Below are 26,580 nucleotides of genomic sequence, written 5' to 3' on the forward strand. Positions count from 1 at the left end.
ACGTTTAGTAAGTGAAACGCCTGATCCTTGAAAATCTATTGATTTTTTTACTTTTCACCAACTTGTGGAGAAGTCGCATCTGTTCGTGGGAACTGAACACACAATCATTGTCCATCATCACTTGCACGTTACAGAACCTCGGCTGGGAGTTATTGCCACACCCACCGTACGGTCCCGATCTCACTCCAAGTCATTTCCACATCTTTGGGCCATTAAAGGAACTCCTGGGAGGCCAGTGTTTTTAGACATGAAGCATCTGATCAGGGCTTTGGTATACTGAGAACAATTTCTACCTTGATGGTATCCAAGCACTCGTGAAACACTGGGATGAGTGCATTAGTGTAGCAGGGGATTATATAGAAAAATAAGAGGGGTTTTTACTCTTATAACTGGTTTTCTGTTAAGTCAAAAGTTTGAGATTGACTTGACCACCTCTTGGACTGTAAATGACGAGCCAGGACAATGAGAGAAAACTGCAGAGCTGAGCAACAAGGTGGGGGATGGGATCTTCCTATATGAGGTCACAGTGGTGTAAATCAAAGCGGCTTGTTTAATCCAATACGAAAAAAGTAATAAGGACAAAGCAGAAAATGTTTTTCCCCCCTCAAAGTTTTGTTTGTACATGCACACTAGAGCTCCATCTGAATGTCTACAAATGAAAGTGAATTTTGTATAATATGTCCCCTTAAAAACTTTCCGATGAACAAGCTTTGGATCTCAAGATCGCATCGGTTCAGGATTAAATTCTTAAATGTAGGAAAGCCCCTTAAACTGGTTTAAAAGAGCTCTTCAGTAGCTGAAATAGGAAAGGTCTATTCAGCCATCATTTTACATTCAAATTGTGTATAAAATTGACTGAGGTAGTCAGGAACATGAATTGGATCGTGACAGGGGTGTATCATTAAGCCCCGTGATTAAAGACAACCCAAGGAACAGAACAGTTTCAATAATTTATTTCACATATCATTTTTAATATCCGTCATTCTCACTGTAGAAACAGTGGTATAATTATCATGATCATCTCTGAACCCTGATTTCTTTCAGTATCATAAATGAATAATCACTGCCTTACACATTCTCTACACTGCTTCCCATGTACAGAGTCATCCATCCCAGTGGACTCCGGTGCTGACGTAGGGTAGACTAATGTGGGCTAGGAAACCGGAATACCTGGAGGAAACCCGGGAGAACATGCACACTCCACACACAGAGCTGAGGGGGGAATCGAACCTTTGACCCTGGAGTTGTGAGACCAAACGCCAAAAACCTGTACACACTCTATTCATTCCATCATTTCCACCATTCACTTTGTGCTTAGGTCAGGGTCAGGGTAGATTCGGAGCCAATCCTGGGAACAGTGTGTGCACAAGGGAACGCAAGAACCTGTAGGAGACCCATATGACAACCAGGAGGACATGCAAAACTTGACAAAGACATCCTGGACACATTTTATCTTAAAATGTTGTCCGTGTATTTGTTTACGATCATGTCTTAAGTGTCAGAAGAATATATTTCGTATATGCTGTTAAGACTACACAGCGCTTTTTTCAGAAGTTTCAGATGTCCCTTACTTCTAGGGACACAGGTGCTATAGAGGTTCTGCAAAAAAAATAAAAAATCAGGGAATGAGGGATAAATAGACAGTGTGCTTCGCTCCGTCTCCATCAATCACAGTGTGTTTCTCTGTCATCTTTTGTGTTCATGAGAACAAAGTGCATCTATAAATCATAAATAGTTAATAAAAGTTGAATGATCCCCCCCCCACCTTACTCATCTTCACTCATGACATAAAACAGACCAACCGGCTTATATCAGAGCTAATACATCACACCTCCATGAGTCCATGAATCATCGCTCCGACAAACGTGTTCAGCATCTGGCTACTTTTATGCATGCTTAATTTGACAAAATGGGAAAAGTGTGAGCAAAATTTCACACTAGATTGACCTCATTTCCTTGGAACGCCTGGGAAGTTATTTAGCTACTAGATATAATGTAAAAAAACTAAAAAAAAACAAAAAAAACCCTAAGTCTGTTCAAGCCTTGAGCAGGTTGCGGTAATCGACAGCCCGAACACCTGGAGGGAAACGTCTAAGCGGGGGTTAAGATGATCCTCGGACCTGTTCAGACTGTTCAGGAGATGTATGCAAATCACGTTTGCATATTCTAAAAAACTAGAGAATATGGTTTAAAAAATTGAGCAAGTGCAGCAAATAAATGCGTGAACAAAATGAAGAATGAGGAAAAATGCTTCGAAAGGAGAACGGTGCTTAAGCATGTTTTTTTTTTGTTTTGTTTTAAAGCGACCGGTTGTGACAAACAAGCATACTAATGCACTTAAAAAAAAAAAAATTATGCACACTGCCTGGTCAATTATAGCAAAAAAAAAAAAAAAAACAGCAACAAAATGTCAAGAGTGGGAGAGCAGTAAAACTCGAATCTGCTTTACTTAAATGCCAGCTTCTGAGTGGCTTGTTTAATTAGGACTTCTGTCAGAAATTCACATATGGTTGTTAGAATGATAGCTTTAAAAAAAAAAAAAGAAAGACAAACCTAACCTCATAATAAAACTGTACATTTATTCACAAAAGTGATTGTTTACTACGGGGTTGCATTAAGTGTCAGAATTTAATGAACAGGCTTTTTCATTTATTTCCTGTTTCCATAAGTGTTTATTGGATTTTAGCTCCCAGTGCACAAAACACTGGGTGGATTTCCTCAGTGATGATGGTAATTACTGATTGACTAATTAACGCCACTGGAGAGCTTGCCTATTTTTTGATCCGAGCATCCTGTCGTTATTCTAGTTCGGGTTTTGTTTTTTCTTCGCTCAGAGAAGATATTAATGCTACAAAGATATTGTGGACATCCAGCTCTATAAAGAAAAAAAAAAAACAATGAATAAAAAATCCCGGTATAGGTCTAAATCTGAGTTTATTCCCAGAGATCACCTTGAGAGGAAGCTCCAAAAGCTCAAAAAAATAAATAAATAAATTAACATCATGGCATTTGGCAGACACCTTTATCCCGAGCGACTCATATTGGTTGTGTTCAGGTTTGAACATAGTCAGGTTCCTTCTGATCAGAAGTCCAATGCTTTAAGCACTGACCCAGTATGAGTGTGTTGTGAATATATACGTACACTATACTGGGACAAGCATTTATGATGAAACAAGAATAGCAGTTTTCATGCATACAGTAAGTTTACAGCATCCGGATATCAGACTTTTAATTGGAGCTGAATCTTCACTACTGAGCAACCTACTAGTAGAATCTGAGCATCAAAAGAACAATATAAAAAAAAAAACCCAGACTAAAAGTAAACCTCTTTCCTATTTATACTCAGCCTTCTTTTTTCATACCATCTGTGCATCATTCCCAAATGATGCTCGTAATGAAATGAAACCACACTGCGGTTTCCAAATGGACTGACACCATTTCAATTCCATCAGATGAAAAGCGATGTTTGTGTTTTAGATCAGTAGAAACACGTACATAATGCATACAACGTTGGCCATATGTTAACTAAGGAAGGCGTGTCTGTGCTCATTTACAGTACGTACACCATCACTCATTATCAGTTGTGCATTATCTCAGGAGATCTGCTACACTGGCAACAGCAGTAATGGAAAAGATGGCTCCTGTTTTGGAGACGTCTGTAATCCTTCTGGTAAAGTTTCTTAAACAGACATTAATTAGAAGTTGTTTTGACAGTGATAATATTTGCTCAATTTTATAATTTATAAAATACACATTATATATTCAGATGGAACAAATTGTTTAACTGAGGTTTCTGGCCACCAGAAGTCACCTGTCTCTGGAGCAATGGTCAACACGCTTTCTTAAAGATGTTCCCCTTATCCGTATTGTGGTGATGGTCATGCCGATATCACTCCAGAATCTCGCACATGTTTAATCGGCCATTCAGTGTGCTGGAAAGAAACTTTCATACAGTATTTCACTGTCAGCTTCAAGTCCAAAACGCTGGCCTCCAAGGAACTCCAATGTCCAAATAGGTTGAAATAGCTCTGAGCGAGGACTTGGAGGATGTTGCAATAACTCCTCACCAGGTTCCTGGATCGCAAGTTCCTGCAAGTTGGTGAGCCACCTCGGCCGTGACCATCATTCACAGACATACTGTACGACCTTCCTTAAAATATCTTACTGCGGCTGAGAGTCTCATCAGCAGGATGTGCTTGAAGTCTTCTGTACTTGTAAATGTCAATCGGTTTTACATCTTTATTGGCAAGAAATTTCACCACGATTGAAGTCAAAATAAAGTCCTTATTATTTAACACATTTATTAAAGTCATCTCTAATACGTACACATCAACAAGACAATGTGTCCCTTTGGGAGTATTTCCTTTAGAAGTCGCTGTACTGAACATTTCCCCTCCCAGAGGTTATTGCTTTGTGACATTTTCATAAATTCATTCAATCAGCCTGAAAAACGCTCTCAGTGCTCAGGACCCCAGACAATTTCCTTCCTTTCCTCCCCTGTAGCTGGACAAAATATGTAAATACACTGAAGCAGCTGCTCTGGACACAACTCTTATTATTGAGCCGTATTCCCAATGTATGAATGTATTTTTGGGAAAAATCAGTTTTCTGGTGCTATAATCAAAGTATGGTAATTATATTTAAGATTTTAAGTAAACTCCGATATGCTGTGCCGGTAACTGTCTAGACCGTCACTTTTATGCACAAAAAGTTGACTTAAAGCCTGTAAAAAAAAAATTCAGACTGAAGGAAAAACTGCAACCAATAATAATTTGATTATAGTTTTAAAAGCAAGCAACAATAATAAAAAAAAAGATTATAATTATGTATAAATAAAAATAGATGGGTCTATTGTATTGCCAGTAGAAATCTAGTCGCAATCACCACAGCAGCACACACGACTATTTTGCATTTACTTATTTATTTAGTTATTTTTTATATTTTGTACCGTGACAACGCAACATGCTTAGTATTTATTAAAGCCAAATGAGATGCTAAATTGATGTTGTTAAATAATAATGCGTGCTTGCAGGCTATATTTAAAATTTATCAATAAAGTCATTAATGATCGACTAATGCAAATGTCCTTCTGCAAGAAAATAAACCTTTCCACTGACTGTACAGTCTAACACTAAAAGTTTTTTTTTTCTTACAAAGCCCCATAGTTCTGGAACAGCCTTCCTATTAGTGTCCAGGACTCAGACATAGTCTCGTTGTTTATATCTAGGCTGCGATTTGTTCTTCGATAAAGGACCAGTTTTATTGTGAACTGATATGTTTCTATGCTTTCGCTCTCTCACTCCTATGAGATCACATTTTTTTTTTAACAGGAAGTGACTGGTTGCCTTACATCCTGTCTGTGTTTGGTTCAGGTTCTCAGGTTCATTTATAGTCCTGCCAGAACCCTATACTGACCCGAACTATTGGGTGGCAGTGAGAATACCCAATTATGTCTCTATTTCTCTGTTTGTCGAGCAAAATATGGCACTCCTGAGATATCAATGACGGTGACCTCCCATGCCCTCCAGACCTGCCTGATCCATTCTGATGCCCTAGTTCTGGTTAAAGTTCTCATCACATCACACACAGAGCACTAACGGCTGCTGAGGGTGGCCCCATATGGTCATGTAACCACTGAGAAGCCATGAAGATTGCTCCTTACTGCATTTGATACAAACAGTTTTACCACGTCCTGAATTCATTTCTGCATGAGTGGAGTCTGGGTTAGTCCTGTAATGAGTAAGTGAGTGTGTTCATGCTTGCTCTGCAATAAACTGAGCGTATTACGCCTAGTATCCTGAGTTTCCTGGGATAAGCTCCAGGCTCCCGTGATCTTATACAGGATAGGATCACTATCAGCTACTACCTGTAGTTACCCTGATTTTCTCCCTAATTTAGTCCACCCATCATTAAGAAACTTCCCCGTCAAGTCTATAATTACCAGTCAAGAAGGTCCAAAGACTATCAGATGTTTCCTCCAAGCCACTTGACACCAGCCACCCGCATCTTTTCAAACTGATGAACTGGTTTAGAGCTGCAATTGACATGAGAGAGCTTGGCCAATCAGCTCTGGCTGTGAGAGGCCAGAGCATCATTCAAACTCACAATCTCCGGATGATAGGGTGAACTCATTACTACTGCACCAGTTGGGGGCCCGTTATAATAGGTCCAAATTTTTGCACCCAAGTCTCGATCAGTCAACAGGTCGAAAGTTTAATAGAGTAAAAGGGATTTGTTTATAGTTGCGCTATCCATTATCGCTCAATTGAGGATGGGCCGCTTTTGAGTCTGGTTCCTTTGAAGGTTTCATCCTCATGACTTCTCAGGGAGTTTTGCCTTACCTTGCCACCATTGCCTCCGCCTTGCACATCAGGGACAAATTCATAAAGCTTTATAGGTTCCATTTTTTATATGGAATTTTCGTTTATGTAACGCTGCTTTGTGATACGGTAATGTCCATGGAACTAACACTATTCATTAATTACTGTTTAATACTGATCTCAAATGAAATGCATTGATAGCACAAATGTACTTAGAGAGTTACCAAACCAGAGTAAACTAGTCTGATATGTAGCAATCAAATGCATGGTAGTCCAAACCAACACTGATGATCTTTATTTATGTTAGTCAGCATTTATTAATATTTTTGGTGTATTTTTAACAAAACAAAAACACAGCTAGTCAAATGATGCTGATTGTTGCAAGACTGTTCCACATCTCCAATGCGATTAGACAGTTAGATTCCAGCTAAAGAGATCCGAGCTCTGGAGGATGCGTTGATGGGTTCAAGGGGGGTCTGACTCCCGATGAACCTCTAAAGACTGCCCAGCTGCAGCAATATGAACAACTGCCATCGGGGGAGAAGAGAAATCAAACGCTTTTCTCTCCATTGTGGACTCATCTTAGCTGCCAGATAGCCACTTGGGACTGAGCTGCATAATTCACATCCTGCTCAGCTCATTCCGTGGCCTCCTTGGCTCTGTTTGAAGCGAGCTCCGGGTCACCCATCCAATTACCTACGGGAAGCCGCAACAGATGTTTCATTTCTGAGGTTTTTGTTTCCCTCCGATTTTCTAAAAGCCCTGAAGTGTCTTAAATGAAGAAGTTTTCATGCTCATCATGTAATGTGGAGGATTTGTAACATAGGTGGGTCTGTAAAGCAAAATTGTGTTACTGGGTTTCAAGATAAAAAAATAAACATTGACATATTTAAAAAAGAATGTCATTAGTTCTTCTCATACTGTATATAGCTTATCTATTAGTTACATACTCTCAGTTACTCACTCACCTTCTATACCGCTTTATTCTGTATTCAGGGTCGCGGGGACCTGGAGCCTATCACAGGAGGCTTAGAGCACAAGGCAGGGTACAGCCTGGACAGGGTGCCAATCCATAGCAGGGCACACACACACACTCATTCACACACTACTAAGAATTTTGGGAGCGCCAATTAGCCTAACCTGCATATCTTTGGACTGTGGGAGGAAACCAGAATACCCGGAGGGAACCCACCAAGCACGGGGAGAACATGCAAACTCCATGCACACAGAGATGGGAATCGAGCCGGGACCCTGGAAGTGCAAGGCGCCAGTGCTAACCACTACACCACCGTGCCACCTATAGTTACATTCTGTGATATTTTGTAATTTAATTGAATCCATCCCTTCCGCTACCTGTGAAATGTTCCCAGTTTTATTGGCTGCATTACAACCCCAAACCATGATCAATACACCCCTGCTCCTAACGATGGCTGTGAACAAGCCATAACCCTAGCAGGCTAATTAAGGTCTGATACCTTGGTCAAAGTTATCTGAGAACTCAAGTCTCCTGTTCTTTTGCAGAACGCTGCATTCTCTTTTTTTACTCTAGAATTGTAAAAAAAAAACAAGCAAGAAACTGAAATTGCTTAAAACATTGCACAAGAGTGTTCTATGTTTAACGTTATGGCTTTTCAAGATCACTTCATCTTCCACTTGCTTAACTGTTCACAATAACAGAAATTTGGACTAGGGGTGCCCAAAGTTTCGCATGCCACTGTATATACTGTGTGTATATATATATATATATATATATATATATATATATATATATATACAATACATTCCTTACCCAAAAAGCTGCTTTTGTGCTATTTCCATGCTTTGATTTATATTCATCAAAGGTCAATGTTTACAAGCCTTTAACATTTGAAGGCAGAATGTGTCGAGTCTAACAAACTAGGGTACTTTTGGTGGCTTTCATTTGAATAAAGAGAGTTTAAAAAACCTGCAATGAATAAATCTGCCCTTTAAGATAACCTTTAAGCATTTATCACTTTTAAACAAGTTGGCTCTCAGGAAACTCGAGACATTACTTTATAATGATCTCATTTACACTTTCAGGAGCCTTTTCAGAACATCCTTTTTTTTTCATTTTGACCAAAAAAGTTAGAGTAAAGAGAATGGGTCACTGATCACTAGATTTCTTTGACTCTCATCTTAAATCCAAGAGCATGGAGATTTGATACCGGCAGATGGTGACCTTTCGATTCAGTAGAGATTTGGGAGATTTTGAGAGTCTAGCACAGCATTATAGAGAGAGAGAAAGACCGCGAGCACAACATCCCATAGAACCTTCTCGTTTGTTTCATTTGGGACATGGCCCAGATAAGAATATGAAGATGTTGGCAAGGAGGCAAGGGCAGCCTGTAGCACATCTCTGATCTTTAGCTTGGTATGGTCTCTATGGTCTCTTACAGCGCTTATTAGTCAGAGGTATAAAAGTTTTTAAAGGATGAGAGATGCTTTACCGTTATGCTTTGTTCAAGTCAAAGTGACCTATTTGGGGGGGGGGGGGGGGGGGGGTATATTCCTGGTGTTATGTGTATCATTGCATAATCCATCAACCACTTTAGATGTTTATCTCTCCAAATTGGCCATAGTGTGTGAATGCGTGCATAAATGTTGACCGGACGTTGTGAAATTGAGAGTAAATACAATTGGCCACCGAAGTCACCATTGGCATCCGAAGTCATTAGTTTGTGGTAATTAGCGGTTCCTATACAGATGGATATGGCCAAAAGTTTGACTTTCACAGCCCTCTTGTGGATGTTCATCCCAATCCCAGAAACCTACTGTATACCACTGTTTTATACAGTACACTTCTGTAAATGCTTTCCACTAGATGCTGGAAAATGGATGTGAAGATTTCTGATTGACATCTGCATCATTGATGCTAGGTTTGAAGGTCTGGTCTGCAATAAGGCTTCCAGTTTATTGGATTGTATTTTGTATTGATTGAATCAGACTTCCAGGTCATTGGATTGTGTTTTGTAGGGTTAAGGTCAGGGCTCTGTTCAGACCACGAAAGTTCTTAGACTCTTACCTTGGATGAATAACGTCTTCATGGAGTGTGCTTATACTAAAGCAGGTTCGTTCGAGTAAATTGAAATTGATGAGACATTTTGGACAGTTGGTTGTTTCCAACATTGGGAAAGCAGTTTAAGCAAGACTGATATATAATCTGGAATGGTCAGGTGTTTTCAAACCTTTGGACATGTGCTAAATATGGGTGAGTTTGCACTGAAGTTCAAATCTACTATGATAAATGAGAACGTTGTGGCTTGCTGAACCTTGTATCAATCTGTTACTGCCCTGAACATAAAAAGCATGTTTCCCATGGAAGATCTTCAGCAGCCTGCTCAGAGCTCTGACCTCAACCTTGCGAGATGAATTGGAGTGGCTGTGTGTGTTACTTGTAGCCTTCCTCTCAGTGTGAAGTTAGCTTGTTAGACCTTTTGTCCTCTGTTATAAAATAGGCTTTTCCACCATTCTGTGTAGAGTCTTTTGAAAATCCCGGGTGATCATCAGTTTCTGAAATACTCAACCCAGACCATCTGGCAACAGAAACCATTCCATGATGAAAGTCAAAAATCATATCCCCATTGTAATGAAGTGAAGCTCTTGACCTGTGTCAGCATTGTTTTATGCATGGTTCTGCTCCCAGGTGATTGGCTGCCCGGTGGCATATTCATGAGCAGAGTATCCTGAAGTGGCTGTTAAGTGTATATCCCTACTGGTCCATAGTGATTAAAACCAAGCTGTTCTGAAAGCAAATCTAAGCTCTACTGACGCAAAGCCCACACTTGGATACCCTTTTGGATAGACAGATGCATAGAAAAATTAGATTTTCTTCTGAATGTCATTCTGTTCAGGCTACTCCATGTCATCCTGCTCTCCTTTTTATTCTCTCTCCCTCCCCTGATTGTCCCCCCTTCCCCTGTGATTTCTTCTTTCTTTCTCACTCTCACCCTTCTTTTTTAATTTTCAAACCATACTTCCCCCCCTATTTCCCAGAGTACTTTTTTTGGGTACAGACACTTTTACTAGTTCAGATTCATTCCTATGTAGGTGGCACGGTGGTGTAGGTGGCTTCCAGGGTACGGGTTCGATTCCTGACCAGGTTCGATTCCCGTCTATTTGTGCATGGAGTTAACATGTTCTCCCCATGCTTGGTGGGTTTCCTCCGGGTAATCCGGTTTCCTCCCACAGTCCAAAGACCTGCAGATTAAGATAAATGGCATTTCCAAATTGCCCGTAGTGTGTAAGTGTGTATGCCCTGCAATGGATTAGTCCCCTGTCCAGGGTGTACCCTTCCTCGTGTCCTAAGTCTCTAGGTCTCCCGCAACCCTGAATACAGGATAAAGAGGTATAGACGATGAGTGTGTGTATTAGTTGATTAAAAGAACAGATTTGCCTCAATGGTTTCACTCCATTGTGACAAGGTTGTTTTACATGAAGACATTTATTATTATATATTTAAACTGAATAAACCTGTGATTATCAGCTTTCTACTGTACAATCTCTCACTGTAGTAAGATGCATCAGGTGATCTTAAGGGAATCAAAAGTGGAACAAACTGATTGTGTAATTATATTTCAGCTTTTCCAAAAAAGTAAACGATGAAGATTGCTTGCTTACAATAAACCTTGATTCAAGACTTAAAACTCTCAAAAAACTTTTGGAAAGTTTGTTGGCCTGCTCAGTCACTGAACTGACCCTGAAGCTCTGAACCACATCATATTCCATTAAAGTCATTAAGTTTATCCTGTAAATATGTCAAGATGTTATTGACTGATCTAAAACTTAATTAAAGGTGAGAGGTATTACTTTGTTTATCGTTGATTTGTGAGCAGCCTAGTTGACGATTTGATGTCACATGCTGAGTTTACCCGGGTTATGAGGTCCATGCCAGGATCCTGAGTAGGGGGTCACTGAAGCCTTGCTGGAAAATGTGGGAGCAAGGAAGACATGCATCCAGACACCTAAATGGACCTAAATGGTGGAATTAAATTGCTCATATAGCCGAGGCATGGGCAAGTTTTAAATGGTGACTAAAGACCTTCACTATCGGTAGGTCATACACTATAACAGCTTCCACTATTCTTGAAAGGCTGCACACAAGATTTTGGAGTGTTTTTCTGGGAATTCATGTGCAATCATTCTGTAGAGCATTTACAGTATGAGGTCAGGTGCTGATGTTGGATGATAGAGTCTGACTCGTGATCTTCATTCCAGTTCATCATCCCAAAGGTGCTCGATGGGGTTGAGGACAGGGAACTCATCAACCAAACCGAACTCATCAAACCATGTCTTTATAGTGCTTGCTTTGTGCCCTGGGGCACGGTTATGTTGGAATGGAGAAGGGCCTTCCCCAAACTGTTGCCACAAAGTTGGAAGCATAGAATTGTACGAGATGTCTTGGTATGATGAAGCATTAAGATTGCTTTTTACTGGAAATAAGGGGACTAATTGAAACACCTAAATTCACCAATTACCAGGTTTGGACAAATCCTTTACATACATACTTGTCCGTATCTGTTTCTTAAGTATCCTTTCCAATAGTGTTTGACCGATGGTACTTCTAGTGAACATTTAATGTGATGTAAATGTGGTCCAGAATCCCAAGACCCAAGTTCTCCTACTGTATATTGTCTCATTGCATGTACACCATGGTACTCTTAGCTTGTATCACATTTAAAACAAATACTTGCCTACAAAACCTAAATAATGTACCAGCAATGTATCATCCGTTCTTTTTTTTTTTTTTTTTTACTATCTTTTCGTACTACCTGCTGGCCAAGTTACTTAAACTAACTGTCTTTTATCGTACTCACTTTTCTTGTGATGCCTGATTATACTCTTAATTAATTTATTCCTTTACAGATAATACCAAGCAGTAGGTAAGAGTTCTGCTAAACCCTACTTACATAAATGTAATACACACAAGGTACACACAGTACAGTACAACCTCTGCTGATAAACACAAAGGTAATAGGAGTACTCTTGTCTCTCATATTCTCCTAAACTCAAGGACACAAATGAAACTAGGATTTTTTTTTGTCATATCGTCGTATTGAACAGCACACACACACACACACACACACACACACAGAAAAATCTAATTCCAGTAAAAGTGACATCCTCGCTGAGATTCGCCCCATTACCTCTGCCGGTCCTCATTTCTTACCTCCTGTAGTTCCATGGTAATTTTTCTTTTTTTCACATTTTATTACACTTTATAAAAATGATAGAGTAGGCTGCTGCATAAATCGAAACAGAATAAGACTTGGGATATCTGTCAAACCAAAGAGTATTAGTGGTCCATTTAATTAAAATCTGAACTTTAGTACTTTTTGAGAACACAACACATTAGTCTAAAGTTTGTGCTGGTTCAAGCATTGTTTAAATAAATGCTATTTAAATAGTAAATCTTTTTTCTTTTTTTTTTTATAAAAATGATTTGTGAAAGTTGAACATTTATCAACTTTTCTTTTTAAGTTGGGTATAAATGTTTTTTACAGGCCAAACTAAACAAATTTTTTTGTTCTTTTATTCTTTTCATACCCACACAATGTTTGTTTCTAAACATTAATTACTAAGCACGCTGATTTACATTGGCCTGCTTGCATAAAAACCCTGCAAAAGGCATAAAAGCTCACAGAGATGCGAACAAAATGATGACAAAAAGGGAAAATAACTTTAATTAATAAATATTATCATTGTTGACAAATTGGATAAATCATTTCAAGACTTTCTGTTATAGAATAATACACCATGTCATGTTTTATTCCTTACACAATGGGTCTCTCTCTCTCTATTCTCTATATGCTGTACGGTTGGCGGAGGCGGACCAATCCCAGGGCACTTGTACAACTAGGACCGGGTGCCAGTCCATCATGGGGCACAAGCCCAAACACACCTATATATACATATATATATATATATATATATATATACAGATATATACAGTGCTCTAGTAAATGTGACATTTTTTACATGATGTACATTTACAGTACATCTGCCATCTACTGGTGTGTGTGTGTGTGTGGTGGGGGGCAATGTTTACTTATAGAATAAAGCCGATCATTAAAAGCAATTCGGTATCTGAAAGTGAGGAGGATGGGCGTGCGTATGCAAACACTGCATAGATGACCGTTATTTCTAAAATACTAAACACAACAAAAAATGTGTTCTCTCCTGAGTCATGGGTGACCCTCAGGGTGTGTACGTGAGAGTTTTAAGTGAGCGAGGCACACCGCGCAATAGCCGGAGATAAATAAAGAGACAAAGAGTTTATAAGCACAATCTCACACCCTTGCATTCAGATGAGATTTCTTTTACAGCTGAATGAACAATTTTAGAAATCTGACAGCAAGATTGTACGGTTGTAATGATTCTGACTGCATGTTGTTGCATCATGGACCACCAGGGGGCCTAGTTTTGGAGTCAGGAATTAAACAGGAATTCACTGTAAATAACATTACACGAAAGATAAAAGGACCTGAAATGCCAAGCTCTTGAAGTAGGTTTATATATTTCCGGTCCGTCCTTGATTTTTACACGGCCTGTAACTTCCCTGTAACTCCAGTCCAGCTTGTTTGCTTGTGAACTTGAATTACACATTTGCGTTAGTGGGCATTGCTAGCTCTGGGGTCATTAGCCTCGACCCCGACGGAATATTGCCGATATGCAAAAGACCTTATTTGTATTTCTGCCCCCGGATATGTTTCCATCACTCTCCATGGCTGCTTCGATTTACATTCTTGTTTGTTAGGATTGTGCAGCTTTACCAAAGTGTTTGCATTTTTCATCCATATTCATTACAGGATTAAACCTGGAAATAAAGAATGCTTACGCTATTTTTATCTCGAGGCTTCATTTCAGAAAGATGTAATCTAATAAGTATGACAATGTTTTTGTGATTTATTGAACAATTTGGGGAAAAATTAATAAAAGTAATCATTTTTTCTTTCTCATTGTTTATGATTGCGTTGGATTTTTTAATTGTGATTTAATGAACTATAATGCACCGTAGATTAGTCTACATGCCCATGATAACCTCTTGTTTTTACTGCGGTCGTGTCCTCCTTAAGGTTTAATGTGTTGTGGAATGCTTTCTTTTTGCTTGCTCAACACAGTTGTAGAGAACGCTTTTCAAGATCACTACAGACATCCTGTCAGCTCAGAACAGCCTGGGTCCGGGTTCAGTTTCCACGTCGGGGTCTGTGTGCATGGAGTTTACATGTTCTCCCCGTGCTAGGTGGGTTGCCTTGGTGTGTGTGTGTGTGTGTGTGTGTGCCCTGCGACGGATTGGCATCCATGTACCCCGCCTTGTGCCCTAAGTCCTCTGGGATAGGCTCCAGAGCCAAAGCGGTATAAATGACGATGAGGGAATGTTTGCATCTCCATGACTGTATAAAAATGTGCTGGTGTCACATGATGGAATAACCGGCTTCCAGCACAGAAATATGGTTGTTGGTCTTTCAAGCTTCCAGTATAAATGTGTTCCTAATAAAGTAGTGTATCTTCATGTACTAATTTGGCACATGACAGCTAACTCTTAAAAACTATAGATAATATGGAAGAGTTGAAAATAGATGTGCAGGCCATTCCAGGTTATTCTTCCACCCTCCTCATGTGTATAAATCCTAATATAATACAGACTACACATCACTTGGTGTCATGTCTGGGTACGATCACTGAAGATGAAATGATTAAGCCTGTTGCAGGTGATTGGGGTTGTTCTGGAGCTAATCTGACTCGCTCCTTTAGGTTCCTTATTTAAATCAGAAGGAGCAGGACACTTCTTTCCCCAGGGGACATACAGGTGCTTGTTCATTCTCTGGTCGTCTGGAGATTAATCAACTGCAAGACGCTCCTGGCAGGTTTTCCCCTGCGTCCCATCAGACCACTGCAGCAGCTGGTGCTTTGTTTCTTTAAATACATTCACACCACACCACACCGCACACTCCACACTCACTCCTGCTTACCGAAAATCCCAAACTGGACCAGCGCCTCCCCCTAACAACAACCCTCCCCTCAACCCTCACCCTCAAAATAGATGTAAAGGCACTTTAAAAAGTTTCTTTCGAGGCTTGATTTGACCCACCATCCCTCAAGACAGAAGAGAGGCATGCGTCAGACTTCTCCTGGCTGTCTGAACCGCTGAGTCACTGGCTGCCTTCACATGAAGACTGAAGACCTAACTCTTGACGAAACACTTAACAGAGCACTAGACCCATTCTAGAGGCAAAATAAAAACAACCTACGGATGCCATGCGGATGCTTTCTTCCAGGGAGGACATCACTCAAAAAAGCCTTGTTCTTGATCACTGAAATAATAATGCTAAACTAGCTAATAATATAGTGCCCAGGGACTATGACATCACCCCTATGTCATTATAGTGTGTAAAGGCCCCCTGTTCTTCTAAAGAGTACTATTTTCCCAGCATTTTGGGGGGTTTAACTTGCTCAAAATTCATGAAACTCATGTCATGTTATGTACTGTATGTCATGATATGTTTTTGACAGCATCTCTGAACCTCAAAGAGACTAATCCGACAATAATGATTAAGAGGCTTATTAAGAGAAAAGTTATAAACAGTCCTAAAATGCTACAGTTACAAAAGCTAAATTTAAATGAACATAAACGTTCATCTGTGTTTTTTTACTTGGAGATCTTTACCTGTTACGCCATAAAAAGAGACACTTGGAATGCCTCAAAATGTGGACCGACTATAGTGTAGAACAAAAGCAGATATTTTCTTTCACCATAACACACATGTATCTGAAATCAATAAAGTGGACTAATCTACCAATGGCAAGTTTTAACACAAGATTTGCCTATAAGTGAACAAAGACCCAAACAACTTAAAATATATCTTAAAATATTATCTAAATTGTTCGTGTACCCATACTACAGAACACAAACAATTTAGATCATATTTTAAGAATTAGGATTTTATACGTTTTCATGATCTTTATATCCAAACAGTCTGAAATCTTCCTCATAAATTTTGTATAAATTCCTCCTCCCCTTCCTTTGGGGATGTTGGCATACCATTTCTTCACCCAACCTACATCCGTACTTCCAGTCAAGGTTTTAAATCTGACAAGGTTATCAACATTAAGCATTCGTAGTAAGTGAGCAACGTCTTCTTCCATGGTTTCCATTTTCCCAATAAAGTCATAATTAATCAAGCAGGGATGGCACATTTGAAATGTTTCTCGCCAGTGTTATTCAATGTCTGCGTCATCTGGAAATGGAAGGCTTATTATATAGTCAATGAAGTTGTAGACAGAAGGAACAATACCAGCAGCGTGTGCTTCCTCCACCGATGCTGGTGGATTGGACACATTTGTGAATTTGTTTAATATTTTCACCCCAACTGCTTTATAAATGTCTTGATTTGGATTTTCTATCTTATCTTTGTATGCTTAAATTAGTCTGACAAATAGATCTCTTACAAATATAAACTTCTTGTACGTCTTAAGATTTTTTCCCATCACTTCCTTGGGGTACTTGTTAAGGTGCTGTAGAGAGGATCCATGAACGTCTTCAGTGGGGACGTCAATAGGGTTCCTGTAAGGTACCCCATACACCTTCAGACTCTCACTCAAAACAATTATAATCCGTTTTAATACAGTTCAGCCAACGTTTGGAACGTTGCAATATGTGATTCCATGCTGGTCATCAACAAGCAGGGTGTTCAACTCTGACTGGGTAATTCAATCCATTTGTTCCTGATCTTCATGGTATTGCACTGGTTACGGAGAAGGTCCTTACTGGTATGCTGTCTGAGTTTTAACTTCAGCGGGATCGGGATTGTGTGAATCTTCCCCTGACATCTCCCATTCTCTTCAGGGTCCAGCTGTCGTTCAATATCTAGGTTAAAAGTATGAATCTTGGGACAGAGATCTTCTTCTTTGGTCTTCACTTTATATCTGTAAATAAAAAACAAGACAGCACAAGAAAAAATGCTCATGATTGAAAACAAAGCCATTACCTTTAACCTGCCCATTTCATCTGGTAGGTAAGAGACTCTGAGCTTTGTGAACAGTTCCAAACTCAAGTAATTATGAGTGAAGTTCTTTGTTTCCTGACTGTTTTTAGTGCCCAAGCACTATGACATCAGCACTTTCAGTACCTTCAGCACCTGCTGGTGGCAATAGCTCAAAGTGCTTGGGCCCGCTCGATGTTGCTTGCAACTATATTCTTACTTTTATAGTTTCAGGATTAAATGCTATTTTTTTAAAGATAGCATAGCTGCAAATTTGGGGCAACTGCTGTATTAATGCATGCATGTACTTTACATATATGTCAGTGTGTTTTTATACTTCTTTTTTACCATGGTCCGTTTGCAGGGAATGTCATAAAGGAAACTTCCCTTAACAAATCTCTGAGAAGTCACTTCCACCGTGTTATTGATAGGATTATTGTACAGATTACCAGCCTAAAGTTTAAGTTAATGTCATATCAATATGATGTTGGCATCGATAATAATGATGATAAACATATTAATCTTTTTTCGATCTCCATTGTTTTTGGTTGACAGCTGACTGCACGCGTGATAAAAGGATGATGTCACACAAAAGCAGATGGCATTTTTGGTTTGCTGCAGGTGGATAATTTAAGTTGGGTTTTTATTTCATAAATACAAGAAGAACCTAAATAGACATTGAGTATTTTATTTGAAAGTAATCTTTAACCCACTTTCTTTTTTTTCGGCGTTTAAAAATGTTTTTGTTGCATGCAGAAATAAAATTTCATTTTCTCAGTAGCACTTCATAAATTTCATTAAATGCAACACACTAAAGTTATATATATATATATATATATCATAAAGGTAAAAAAGATATACAGTATGCAGTGCTCTCTACATTTTAGATAAATAATATAAAAAAAAAATCTAATCTTTCTGGTCTGGAAACACACACATGTACCCCCCCCCCCACACACACACACACACACACACACACAGCCAGACTGACATTAGCCCTATACAGTATAGTGTGTTGTGTGCGTTGAAGTTGACGGACGGCAATGGCACAAGGTGCTTGGGCCCACAATTTTTTTTTTTTTTTGGGGGTGTACCTGGTGACAAAACACCTCATAGAAGAGCATAAGCAAAAGCTTTTGGATATCTGCAAACAAAATGTGAAGCTATATTCTAAGAAAGGTGAAAGTTTCTTAAAGGGAATCATTACTGGTGACTCACTTCTGATGAAGAACTGAAGACAGCAGAGCAGTTGTGGCTCGCAGCTCAGCCTAAAACATTTTTAATGATTAAAAGAAAGCTTGTTCACAGATGGACAGAATGTATTAAATAACAAGGAGATTATGTAAAAAAGTATGTATATGTCTTTTCTAAAAGTGAAATAAAATAAATCCTACTGTCAGAATGCAGATCATTTTTGACTCACCCTCATATATACCCTAGGTGTACATAATTTCTGATACTATATGATTACAGTTACACATTATACTCTCTTTTTTAAACTTCTTTTTGTTTCACCAATTGCATTTTTTCCTAGCAATTAGGAATCCAGAGACCAGAAGTGTCCATATTTGGGACCTTGTCTTAACTATGTTTAAATGTACTTATGACAAACAAAATAGGGCAGAAAAAGACAAACAGTCAGGATTTTTCCCTGCTATTTTTGTGTGATCAGCCAAACCATTTGAATGTCTCAAAAATAATTAAAAAGTGAATTACGCATAATAAATCCCCTTTAGATGTCCCCTTGGGGAGGAAAAGGAATCAGATTGAACCCCGGATCCAATATACAAAGTACATTTTCAAATACTTTTGTTATATTATAATTTACAGCACTCCTTTTTTATTCTGAAGTTTTTTTCAAAAAAAGAAGAAGAAGAAGAAAAAGAAGATAAAGAAGGAACATTAATATACCCCAACCTCTTCTGATTTCAAAGTAGCATTTTATCAGTCCTGAGCCTATATTTACAAAGCTACTTAAGCCTAAAAGTTGGTCCTAGTGACGAAATGAGAAAATTCTTAGAATTATGACAGTTTCTTAGAATGTCCCCTTAAATTTAGGATCAAATCTTAAATAAAATAAAAATAAATAAAAATGACTCACGAAACATCTTAGCCGTAAAAACAGCTCCTAAGGTAAAAATCGTTAAGAGTAGAGAGGAGGACTTTTAAGATGCCTTAGAGTTTCTATAGCAGAGGACAAAATGGTACACTAAGCAGAAAACTAAAAGAAAACACTGCTCTTCTGTCCAATTTGGATTTCTTGTTGTTTTACCTCCTTTCAGAAGATTGTTGGCTACATACCATCCAAAACTTAAATCCACGGTCCTACAATCATGTAAATCGGTAAAACTGAGCCATTTTGCTCCCATCAATCACAAGTAATAAAATTAGTATGATAACTAAATGTAAGAACTTAACTACTGTGTGGAAATTGGTTGCTTCAAAAGTAGACAACATTTGGCTGTTTTAATTAACTTTAAGATATTCAGCCTATAACAGAAACTTTGCATGAAGTAGCCTATAGTCATGATTATACAATTTCTTCATATGCAAACATTATAATTTTACTCTCTATTCTATTATCACATATTCGACAAATCACAGTCCTTGAATTGCTGCATCATTTCTAGCAACACGGTCAACCACGCCTCCACACTAATATAAAAGTTTTTGTACTTTCCTTTTGCTCTAAAAAGTTTTCTAAATCACTTTTATTCTAAGACTCCCAGCTACGACTTTTTTGGGCTAAGATAGGAGCTCTCTAAAAGAATTCCAAAAAACGTTGTGAATACGGGCCCTGGTCTCCAAGAGTACCCTTAGAGAAAGGTCAGCATTAAAAAAGAGCCCCATGGACTTGCACTGCCTTATGTAATTCATGCAGCAAAAAACTCTGACAGCCAAAACTTGTAAAGAGGACACTACTGTATAATCATGGGTGCTTTATCCGCTGCCGTTTCCCCATCAAAAGAATCGTTATGATTTAAGAACACGCATGAGAATCCGAACCGTCAATTTAGCGACGGCTTCCTTGACATTGAACCTTCTGACCTGCTGAGACAGAAATCCTTAAACAGGAGATTAAACTGTCGACACGCTCAGGCTATCAATACGCTTTGCCAGGTTTTATTGCCAGGCTTGATTTTAAAAAAAAATTGACACCAATATGGAGCAATAAACCTACACATCATAAAGCACATTAAAAAAAGAAAGGTGAGGTCAGTAGATCAACTCACCTTCCTTCGTCACACACATTTTTCATTTGCAGACTGCTTAGTGAATGAGAAAAAACAATCACGTCTTAGAAAATAAATCATTCATTCCATTTACATTTTAATTACAGTTGCGTTCACATTACCGTTTATCATTAGCATGGAACTGGCTCAAGGTTGTTCTTGATACCTGGTCTGAGAGGAGGCAACGGAGGCAGAACTGCTCATGAACTTGCATTAATTGCTGCCAGACCCGAGGCTGTAAATAAATTACAGTAAGTGCATAAATGTTGCCACCGAAGACAGTTGTTATTTTTGCGCATGCTTCTGTTCTTAATATTGACCTGTGAAGGGCATCATTCATTGTTATTATTATTATTATTATTATTAATCATGGTCCATTAAACAAACAAAAACAAACAAAAACAAACAAAAAACAAACTTGAACTTCCTTGAAAAGCATGACGATTTTGTACAAGAGATATATACCCAAATATCCCCCCGAAGCCCTGCCTCACAATCCGTTACACCCGTCTTTATCTTTATCAGCAGTGTTAAACAGAGTCCTCCAAAGTTGCCAGAGGACTCAGGTATGCTGAGACAGGTCCCAGACGACAGCAGTTTGTTTGATGGAAGTTAAGATCAATATAGCCCGACTCTCTTCTGAAACCCACTTCCTTTCTGCTTTACACCTTATCATGATTGTGCATCTTCTTTGTTCTCCCTCAGGGTTTGGTTTCTTTCCAGGTCACAATCAAAAATCGTCCTGTGCGTCATTGACTTTTTCATTTGATTCGAACCACGTTTATTTGCCCATCTTTCAACAACCAATAATTTGAAATATTATTTTTTCAGTGACATTTCGCTGCTTGATTGTGGAGGAGGGAACAGTACAGGAATGGAAAGTCAAACACTGAAGTTCTCAGATTTTCGATGACTTATTGAAAAGTTTGCTAAACTGAAGGTGGAACTGTAGCACTACTAAGCTAAGACTCTTGAAAGGGAAAAGGACAAAAAAAAATGCTTGTTCAGCTATTTAAAAGAGGTCAAAGAAACCTTGTTCAGCAACACTGCATGAAAAGAGCTGTATCCGGACAAATATGGTATGGGAAATCCCCGCTAAACTTTAAGTTTGCCAGATGTATGAGGCAGAGTGCTTGGAAATGAAGAATGCAAAGGAAATTTTGTGAAATGACCAGATATCTCATGTATGTGGATGTAGGGCGCATAACGTGGGCAGTGCGGTAAGTCGACCTTTATGTTACCTGACAATACAGTAGTAAATTATACCTTGCCACGTTAGCCTAAGCATTTGGCTACACATCTACTTTTTGTTACTTGCATTATTGTGTCCATAAAAGTTTGTCATGCCGAATTAGTTTACAAATGTTTGTATTAAAGCGGTTTAAATTCAACGTTACGGGAAGCTGTAAGGAGCCTCCATAAATCAGAAAACAACCAACATACAGTAAATAAAGTTCACACACTGGGTAAGAATGTTGTTTCTTTACTTGCAATGTTTGGGGTTTTACATAATTTTAAATGTAATTAATGATACTACTCCCTTTCCACACAGAATAAGTCATGATCAGGAGGTGATGATCCGCTGGAGGAATTAAAGATGACGTGCAGATGCAGACCCTGAGTGTATAAAGGGTAATTAGAAATTGTTATTATAATTATTTTCATGGGCCTTTATTCTTGTCCCTCTAATAATTTAAATAGTTTCTGTCACTTATCTGTTTTTTTTTTTTTACCAACAGGTTAAACATTGCAGAGAAAATACTTTTTGTCTCGGCCAGGAAAGTCTCAGATAAAACACTCCATTAGGACGGGCTAAAAACCGACAAAGACAGGTAAGTGTACAAATTCATCTATGTATTCAGTTCAGTACATCTCAGAGTGTTTTTAGGGGTTAACGTATGGTGTGTTTTGCAGTTGCTGGAGTCCAGGTGTAGAGTCGTTCAAACAGATGCAGAGAGAGAACTGTGGCAGACTGCAATACTGGAACTGATGTCCGATGAGGAGGATGCCATTGCGTGCCATGCCATCAGCGTGTAATATCTAATGGGACCGAGCTAGAAAGACATTTATTTTGGACATCTAACAAGCACTGGTGTATGTTTGTTTTGGTATTGCTTTTAATTTAATAGCACCTTCATGAATGCACATTTGTAATTTTTTTCCATATTTTATGTTTTTTTGTTCCTTATTCTTACTTTGCTTTGTATATTTATTAATGTTTGGTTTGATTTAAATTAAAAAAAAATCTGAATCAATTCTATTGTAATTTTTTAAAGGATGTGGGGGATGTATAGTATTGTGGGGGGCGGGGTGGCGATAGGGTCTATCTACATACCTGCCCAATGACCAATCAAGTCACTAAGTTATGAGGGCTTGGGTTGGGCTAAATAAAAATGTTCCAATAGATGTCAGGGTTTTGGGAGTGTTTTTTTTTTTTTTTAAAACAATCAATCAATTTGGAGATAAAAAACCAATAGGGAAGAGCAGAGTTGGGCAAAGGTGTAAAATGCAAATGGAGCTTGAGGTGTGAATGTCTCCTGACGAAGTCCTTGAGTGTACAGTATTATTTGCCATGGCAACAAATGGCTGTACCATGGAAGGATTCCTCAGCAAGATACATCTGAATTGGTAACAATCCGGAAGTATCCTAGCTTGGTGGAATTTGATGTATACGCTCAGTGGTACTTGTAGATACTTTCGAAAATCAGTGATGTATTTAGATCGTGAGTGCTTGAACATCTGGCAAAAACCTAAAATCTTGCACTGCATGAAAAGAGGTGTATCTGTACTAGGAAACTCCTGTATACAAGCTCTCATCCAAACATGAGTTGCTTAAACATGAGTTGCTTAATTTTAATTTAAAAAAATCACAAAAATTCCAGTGATTAGACTGGATAAGATCTCATGGCCAAAAAAAATCCAAAATGCTAGAAAACTCCAGAGAAAGTACCAGGCCCACAGAGATGTTTAAGTTCCTGACCAAGAAAAAGTTCAAATTTCAATCATTAGCTGGAAAATTCATCAATGTTCCCATTCTTCTGGAAATCTCAAGGACCTACTGTATATTGGAACATTATCAGGAAAAAAGGTTTAACAATCAACAGTGCTCATTACAGTAAGACGTTTATTGAAGAGCTGAAGTCTAAACTTCAGATTAAACACAGAGGACTGATATCCAAGGGCAATGTGATCTTGCATAATGATGCACAACCGCATACTTCTGCACGCAGTGTCGAGACTCTTCAAAAACTGTTTTGAGGTGTTAAAGAATCCTCTCTATAGTCCTGGTCCCCTGAAAGCAGCCGTATGAGGATGAAAATTTACTCCTGATGAAGAAGAGAAGATGGCGGTGCATTCGTGCCTCACAGTTTAGCCTAAAACATGACAAAAGAAGGAATATGAAAGCTTATTGACAGATAGCGGGTTCGATTCTTGCCACGTGGTCTGTGTGCATAGAGTTTGCATGTTCTCCCTGTACTTGGTGGGTTCCTCTGGGTACTCCGGCTTCCTCCCATAGTCGGCTAAAAGACATACAGATTAGGCTAATTGGTGTTCCCAAATTGCCCTTAGTGTGTGAATGCGCGTGTGAATGTTAACCTGTGAGGTCCTACCATGGTCGTAAAAATCAGAATACACAGTGGTCACCATTGGCCTCCACAGTCCCTAGACGGATAGATGGATGTAAAAATAATTCTACAGCCAGATAATTTACTCATTCTCATATATACACAGAGGAAACTTGTATTGCTTGCTTGTATATCAAAACACTCGTATATTAAAGTGAATTTTCCCCCATAAGAAATAATGGTCACAGTGTTATTAGTAAACAGTACACGTGCGCCTGATTGTTGACTATATGAGTGACGAACGCACACTAACTGAGACCAAGCATGGGAGATGATTACCCACAATTCCACAACACAAGAGAGAGAGAGAGAGAAGAACAATTGGCTCGGTTGTTATCACGTGACATTCAGCATAAAAAAAGCAGCGCATGTGAGCTACATGATACTCAATGATATTTGGTACTCATATATCAAGACTTGCTCGTTTACAAGGCAAAATGTATAAAACATTTGCCTTGCAAACAGAGTTACTCGCAATTCGAGGTTTCACTATATAAAGGTGCATCACGGATAAAGATAAAAGTCCAAGGCGAATATGCTAACCTGGTTGAAGCCGACTATAAGGAAAAGTATAGAAACTTTAATAACCACTCTTTAAAAACATAGTGAGCAAAAAAGCAACTTGGATTGCACAACACCAGCCAGCCGAAAAAAAGAATCTGAAGATATACAATGGGCACCAAGGTGAATAGACATTTTAATCAAATTAGAATATAATCAAGTTATTGTAGATGTTCCTGATGACTTCCTTTAGACACGTGTGTGTATATATTCAATATTTGCCATTTTCATAAGATTCTACAATAAATCAAGTGGCATATACTGTAATATAACCCTGGGTTGCCAGTTCAACAAAATCATATGAAAACAGTGGTTAAAAACCCTCGATTCTGGTTGTTTGAATATTTACGGGAAAAAAATTACTTTGTAGTAACTTGACATATTTCATTGATTTTTCTCGCGCTCCCTCTCCCACACATACTCACATACAGTTTTTGCTGTTACATTTACAGCATTTGGCAGATGCCTTCATTCAGAGCGACTTGCAAGTTCATAAGTCTTTATCAATAAATACATCCTTACACTGGTTCACTAGGGTACTGACTAGACGTTCTATCAGTCAAACTCTACTGTTTGAAAAACTCAGAGTGGATAAAATCAAGCCTGGAACTGCACTGAAACTTCACCAGACCCCCTGAATTTTTTTTTACTATTTAGTGGCAATCACTAAACACAGAGACATGTTATGGGGATTATCTTGTATGGCATTTGACAGCAATGTTGTTGACAGCATTAATAGAGTGTTACATATGGATATGTCCTTATTTTAGGTCATTTTTGATTCAACAGGTTAACTCACCCAATCTGGCAACATTAGAAACTACACACCAGGATATTACACAATCATTCATACACCATGGAAAATTTGGGAATACCAATTGGCCTAATCTGCATGCCTTTGGACTGTGGAAGGAAACTGGAGCACCCGAAGAAGAACCAACCAAGCATGGGGAGAACATGCAAACTCTACGCATACAGACCCAAGTCGGGAATAAAACCCTCGACCCTGGAGTTGTGATGCCATTGTGCTAACCACTACGCCACAGTGCGACGTGTGGCTTTACTGCATTGTTTTCTAGATTGCCGTAATTGGTTCGTTCACATTTAAAAAGACATGCAGGAAAGTAATTAAAAGTTACTAGTGGTAACTTAGTACGTTTTCCGAGTCGGTCTTTGCGTGTTGAGTGCAATTGAACAATTTGCTATAAACTAATAAAGGAAAAAAAAAAAAAGAAAGACAAATCATAATAATAATAATAAGAATTACTTGAAAAAAAAACTCCAGACAGCATGTGTCACCACAATGTGTGTCAGTTACTGGGATCTTAACGATGTCACATGCGGTAACCGTCATGCTCTGTCAGTCCTGTTATTGCCAATTTCAGCTCCTGCCTGTTTCGGGGCCATTTCGTCTTTAGTGGAATGCTCAATTGGGTTCAGGATAGGTGACTGACCTGCTCCGGCTAGTACATTCCACATGTTTGCCCTCAATGACTCAACACTTGTTCTACTTGTTCACGGTCCTGCTGCAAGTAATGAACCCAGCTTTTGATTTACTGTAATAAGGACGGGTGCTGTTAAAGAGAATAAAATCAATCGCATTAATTTAATCAATATAAGACAAGTGAGTTGTTTTTAAATAAAAAAAGGAAGTGACGTTCATCCACCACTAATCAAATCCTCCTTTGATGTTGGGGCAATTTCCAAGCTAATAAATACGGCTTTTATAATGAGGACTTTTAACAAACAGATGAATCATAGAGCCTGCAATCGGAGGTTTTATAATAAAAAAACATATTGTTTTGCCGTGACAGGCTTTAAAACCAGGCTCTTCGTCAAG

The 26,580-nt window shown here is 38.7% G+C and overlaps 1 pseudogene; it reads right to left on the bottom strand.

The window, feature by feature from the left end:
* Positions 1-16,254: 16,254 nt before the first annotated feature.
* On the bottom strand, positions 16,255-19,694 carry LOC128514965 (carbohydrate sulfotransferase 12-like; annotated as a pseudogene).
* Between the last annotated feature and the right edge of the window lie 6,886 nt (positions 19,695-26,580).

Source organism: Clarias gariepinus, chromosome 2, assembly GCF_024256425.1.
Source record: "Clarias gariepinus isolate MV-2021 ecotype Netherlands chromosome 2, CGAR_prim_01v2, whole genome shotgun sequence".
Classification (NCBI taxonomy): domain Eukaryota; kingdom Metazoa; phylum Chordata; class Actinopteri; order Siluriformes; family Clariidae; genus Clarias; species Clarias gariepinus.